We start from the raw sequence: 5,186 nt of genomic DNA on the forward strand, positions 1-5,186 counted from the left end.
TAAACAAAACTTTAATAATAAAATAAACACAAAACTGAAAATAGCGCGACAGGCCCTCACGGATGGCTCTCGATCTTCAGGTGGGATATGGGCTGGGGGAAAACTGTTCTTGTGCCTGTCTGTTTTGGTGCTCAGTGCTCTGTAGCGCCGACCAAAGGGCAACAGTTCGAAGAGGGAGTGTACACTATCTGACCGTAAAGATCCTAACTACTTTGACTATTAGACAGGACAGTCTGTGCTTCCTAGCCTCTGCTTTCTCTGTTCTCTTCTTGTTGTGCACTTAGATCACTAATCTTCTTCTTTTTTCCTTGCTCTACATCCCATCTCCATCTCTGACATTCACTCAGGGGTGTCAAACTAGTTCCTGGAGTGCCACAGCCCTGCACAGTTTAGATTCAACCCTAATTAAAGTTCTTCGGGCTTATTTGAAAACTACATGGTTTGTGCGTTGGAGCAGTGTTGGAACTAATCTCTGCAGGGCTGCGGCCCTCCAGGAACTGAGTTTGACACCCCTGCTCTAGATATGTTTTCCTCCTCTCAGGATCAGCATCCCAACATGCACAGCATCGCTGTTGTCTCTCAGCAGTGCTTAATGTAGCCATGATGGAGACAGATCTGTCTTCAAATGTTATAAAATGTAATTCATTAAACACAGATAGTGAGTGAGTGATGAGTGACTGAAAGAGATAGTGAGTAATACGTGTAAGAGTGATATAGTAAGTGAGTGAATGAACCAAACAGGGTTAAGTTAACAGAAAAATAAATTGATTAGCCTATTAGAATCCTTGATTTCACACATTCAAACAGGAAGCAGAACCACTCCATTACATCCCTTACCACTGCGTCACAATAAAACATGTTACGGGGTGGTAAATTTCATCCCAAAATGGTTCCACACCCAGCAAACATGCATTAAATCTGAAATATAATTTTCTTTGCATCAATAATGCAAAAAATGCAATAAAAATTTTTTTCCCTATCTATTTTGTGTGACGGGGTGGTTGGTTTAAGCTTGACGAACCCTGCCTAACATGAAAAAGCAACATATAAACAATGTAAAAGAATGTCAGTACTAGCCTACTTTTGTTCTTGGTGGCTACAAGGCTTAAATTATGTCACTTCTGCTAAATGTGAAGCCATTTATAGCAACAGTACATTATTTACAGCTAAAACAAGTTAGTGTGACGGGTGGTAAGTCAAACTGAGGGATGCACACAAATCATAAAATATTTACAAAAAAATAAGTTTTTTTTTTTTTTTTATAAATATGTCTTATGTATGTCATATTGGCCAACACAGACATGTGTAATTGTGTGTACTAATGTACTATGTACTAATGAAAAGTGATTAAAAAAATTGTATGTTTAATGCCAGGCCAACAGAGGGAGCCCTCGCCCGAGTATTGACTGTCACGCTCCCTCTGCTGCCTCGTTGGTGACTTCCTGTTTGGCAGCCATAAAGCATGGCTTGCCCAAACACTCTCTGCGAAGTATTGCCAGTCTCACTGCCTTACCGAGCATTCTATTACCATTGCCTGTTGATATTGTGTATGACTTCTTGCCTGTTTGAATCTACTTCTGATTATTGGATTTTCCCTCTGTTTTGGCTGCCGATTGGACTGATTGACTGTGTTTAGACTACTGCCTTTTTCTGACACTGATTCTGGATTGCCCTCTAAATAAACTTCTGCATATGGATTCTCACTCGGCTTCAGCCTCCTCGTTACAGTGTGTAAGTTTGTTGCCAGGCCAGCAGAGGGAGCCCTCGCCCGAGTATTGACTGTCACGCTCCCTCTGCTGCCTCGTTGGTGACTTCCTGTTTGGCAGCCATAAAGCATGGCTTGCCCAAACACTCTCTGTGAAGTATTGCCAGTCTCACTGCCTTACCAAGCGTTCTATTGCCATTGCCTGTTGATTTTGTGTATGACTTCTTGCCTGTTTCCTTCTATTACTGATTATTGGATTTTCCCTTTGTTTTGGCTGCCGATTGGTCTGTTTGACTGTGTTTTGACAACTGCCGTCGTTTTCTGACGTTGATTCTGGATTGCCCTTCAAATAAACTTCTGCACATGGATTCTCACTCGGCTTTAGCCTCATCGTTACAGAATACTTTACCTCCTATGAAATCAGCAGAAGTTACGGAGCTGCAAGCGGCGTTCGCCTATCAAAGCGAGGTACTCAAGGGCTACCAAAAACAAATCGAGAGCTTGCAGTCCACCAGCGAATACTTGACACATTATATTCGTTCACTTCCTCCACCCACGCCACAAACGGTAAGCCTTGCCATGCCTGATATGTAGAGGTTTTTTCCGACAAGTAGAGATTTATTTTGACCACCAGAAAGACAAGTTTGCTTCTGATAACCAGAAATGTGCTTTTTTGACGACACTCCTCACGGGAAGAGCGATTACCTGGGCTGCTGCTGTTTGGGAGTCGGATTCACTCATTCGTACCTCTTATGAATACTTTAAACAACAGCTACGTGATGTGTTTGAATATACCGCTGGGGGCAGGGATATTTTGACGCAATTACTACTTATGTCCCAAGGAAATCGTTCGGCAGCAGATTACGCAGTGGAGTTCAGAACACTGGCAGCACAGAGTGATGGAGTGATGTTTCGCTGAAAGCAGTTTTCCAGCGAAGCCTAACTCAGGAACTTCAAGCAGAACTGGCCTGCAAGGGTGAGACTTCAACTTTCTCTGAGTTCGTGAATTCAGCCATAAGGATTGATAACTTGATGAAAAATGCTCCTAAGAGAAAGCCTGCTCATGGGTCATTGTCAAGCACATCAACTTTTTCCCAGTCACACTCAGTTCCCCTGGTCTCCAATCAGGAACCTATGCGACTGGGTCTCTCAAGGCTGTCTGAGGAGGAGAGAGTTCGACGACAGCACAACTTGTGTTTCTATTGTGGAGAGGTCGAGCATCATATGTTGAAGTGCCCACACAAGACTCGGACATTCTCCAATTCCACACCCTGGGTAAATATTGATCAGTTCTTTCTCCTGCCATTTAAAACACTCGCCATTCCTGTTCAACTAGCTTCTGATGAGAACTCAATTTTGTTAACGGCGCTGATCGACTCTGGAGCTGCCTTAAACCTCATTCACAAAGATATCGTCATCAAATACAACATTCCCACTCAATCTTGTAAACCGCCTATCAAGATCCGAGCAGTTGATAACTCACCCATTGAATGGAATAAATTCACCCTATTCAACTCCAAGTCGGCCTGTTCCATCAAGAGGCTCTCATTTTATGTAATCGACTCTCCAAGAAATGAAATCACCCTAGGTTTTCCTTGGCTATCAGTTCACGACCCAGTTATTTACTGGAATCATGGTGAGTTAACCTGCTGGTCAAATTTCTGCTTAACCCATTGTATGCACTCTGATATTTCACCTCAGTGCCTGTCTACCAGTGTTGAAAGCCTTGTCACCGAACAAACCACTAAAGTCCCAGACTGTTACAACGACTATGCTGAGGTATTTAGCAAGGTGAAGGCCACCCAATTACCACCTCACCGTCCCTGGGATTGTGCTATCGAGCTCCTTTCCAATGCCATGCCACCCAAAAGTAAAGTGTACCCGCTAACCCATAACGAAACCCAAGCTATGGAGAGTTACATTGAAGAAGCCTTAAACAATGGATTTATCCGCCCTTCTACATCTCCAGCCGCTGCAGGTTTCTTCTTTGTAGAGAAGGACGGCGGACTTCGTCCTTGTATCGACTACAGAGGTTTGAATAACGTAACAGTCAAGTTCTGCTACCCACTCCCTTTGGTTCCAGCAGCCCTTGAGCAGCTCCGAGAGGCAAACAATTTCACTAAATTGGATTTAAGAAGTGCATACAACCTGATCCGGATCCACGAAGGGGATGAGTGGAAAACAGCCTTTCTCACCACTAGGGGGCACTACGAGTACCTCGTTATGCTGTATGGGCTAGCCAATGCTCCAGCTGTGTTCCAGTCATTCATTAATGAGATACTTCGTGATCTGTTAAACCAATATGTGATAGCTTATATCGACGACATCTTAATCTATTCCAAGTCAGAAACAGAGCACATCCAACTTGTCAAGATGGTTCTTTCACGTCTCCTTGAGAATCAACTCTTTTTCAAGGCAGAGAAGTGAGTTCCATGTTTCACAAACAACATTTCTGGGGTACAACATCAGCCATCAAGGGGTAGAAATGGATGAATCCAAAGTCAAGGCAGTCAGCGAATGGCCACAACCAACTACCATCAAGGAACTGCAGAGGTTCTTGGGCTTTGTTAACTTTTACAGACGCTTCATCCGCAGCTACAGCTCCATTGCCTCCCCGCTGACTTCTCTCCTCAAAGGTAAACCATCCAAACTGCAGTGGACGACTGGATCAGGCATAGTGAGACGGTGTGGGACAGTGCTCACATCCATCTACAAAGGGCTGTCAGGACACAAGGTTTCCAGGCCAACCAACGACGCTGTCCGCACCCTCCCTACCAACCAGGACAACGGGTCTGGCTCTCCACGAGGGACCTCAAGTTACGGCTACCTAGCAGGAAGCTCAGTCCCAGGTATGTTGGCCCTTTCAAGATCATTAGACAAATCAATGAAGTCACTTACCAACTTGAGCTTCCTGCCACTTATCGTATTTCTCCTTCTTTTCATGTGTCTCTCCTTAAACCCTTCCACCCGGACGCTGACCCCAACGCCGAGCATCAAGAGCCACCGCCACCTTTGGAAATCGACAGATCGCCTGCTTATAAGGTCAATATGTTGCTGGACTAGCTTCCTGCCACTTATCGTATCTCTCCTTTTCATGTATCTCTCCTCAAACCCTTCCACCCGGATGCTGACCCCAACGCTGAGCATCAAGAGCCACCGCCAACGTTGAAAATCGACGGATCGCTTGCCTATAAGGTCAATATGTTGCCTGACTCTAGGCGTAGAGGGGGTCAGCTCCAATATCTGGTGGATTGGGAGGGCTACGGGCCTGAGGAGAGATCTTGGGTCAATGCACCTGACATTCTGGATCCATCACTCATCGAGGAATTCCACAGAGCCAGACCCGACCGACCAGCTCCACGACCACGGGGACGTCCTCGTCGAGCGCCAGGAGTCGCTCCTAGAGGGGGGGGTTCTGTAATGCCAGGCCAGCAGAGGGAGCCCTCGCCCGAGTATTGACCGTCACGCTCCCTCTGCTGCC

At 45.5% G+C, this 5,186-nt stretch overlaps 1 pseudogene; it reads right to left on the reverse strand.

The window, feature by feature from the left end:
* Positions 1–5,186, reverse strand: part of LOC107696321 (uncharacterized) — a 24,222-nt pseudogene that overhangs the window by 10,035 nt on the left and 9,001 nt on the right.

Source organism: Sinocyclocheilus anshuiensis, unplaced genomic scaffold, assembly GCF_001515605.1.
Source record: "Sinocyclocheilus anshuiensis isolate Anshui unplaced genomic scaffold, SAMN03320099.WGS_v1.1 scaffold62, whole genome shotgun sequence".
In the NCBI taxonomy this organism is placed as follows: domain Eukaryota; kingdom Metazoa; phylum Chordata; class Actinopteri; order Cypriniformes; family Cyprinidae; genus Sinocyclocheilus; species Sinocyclocheilus anshuiensis.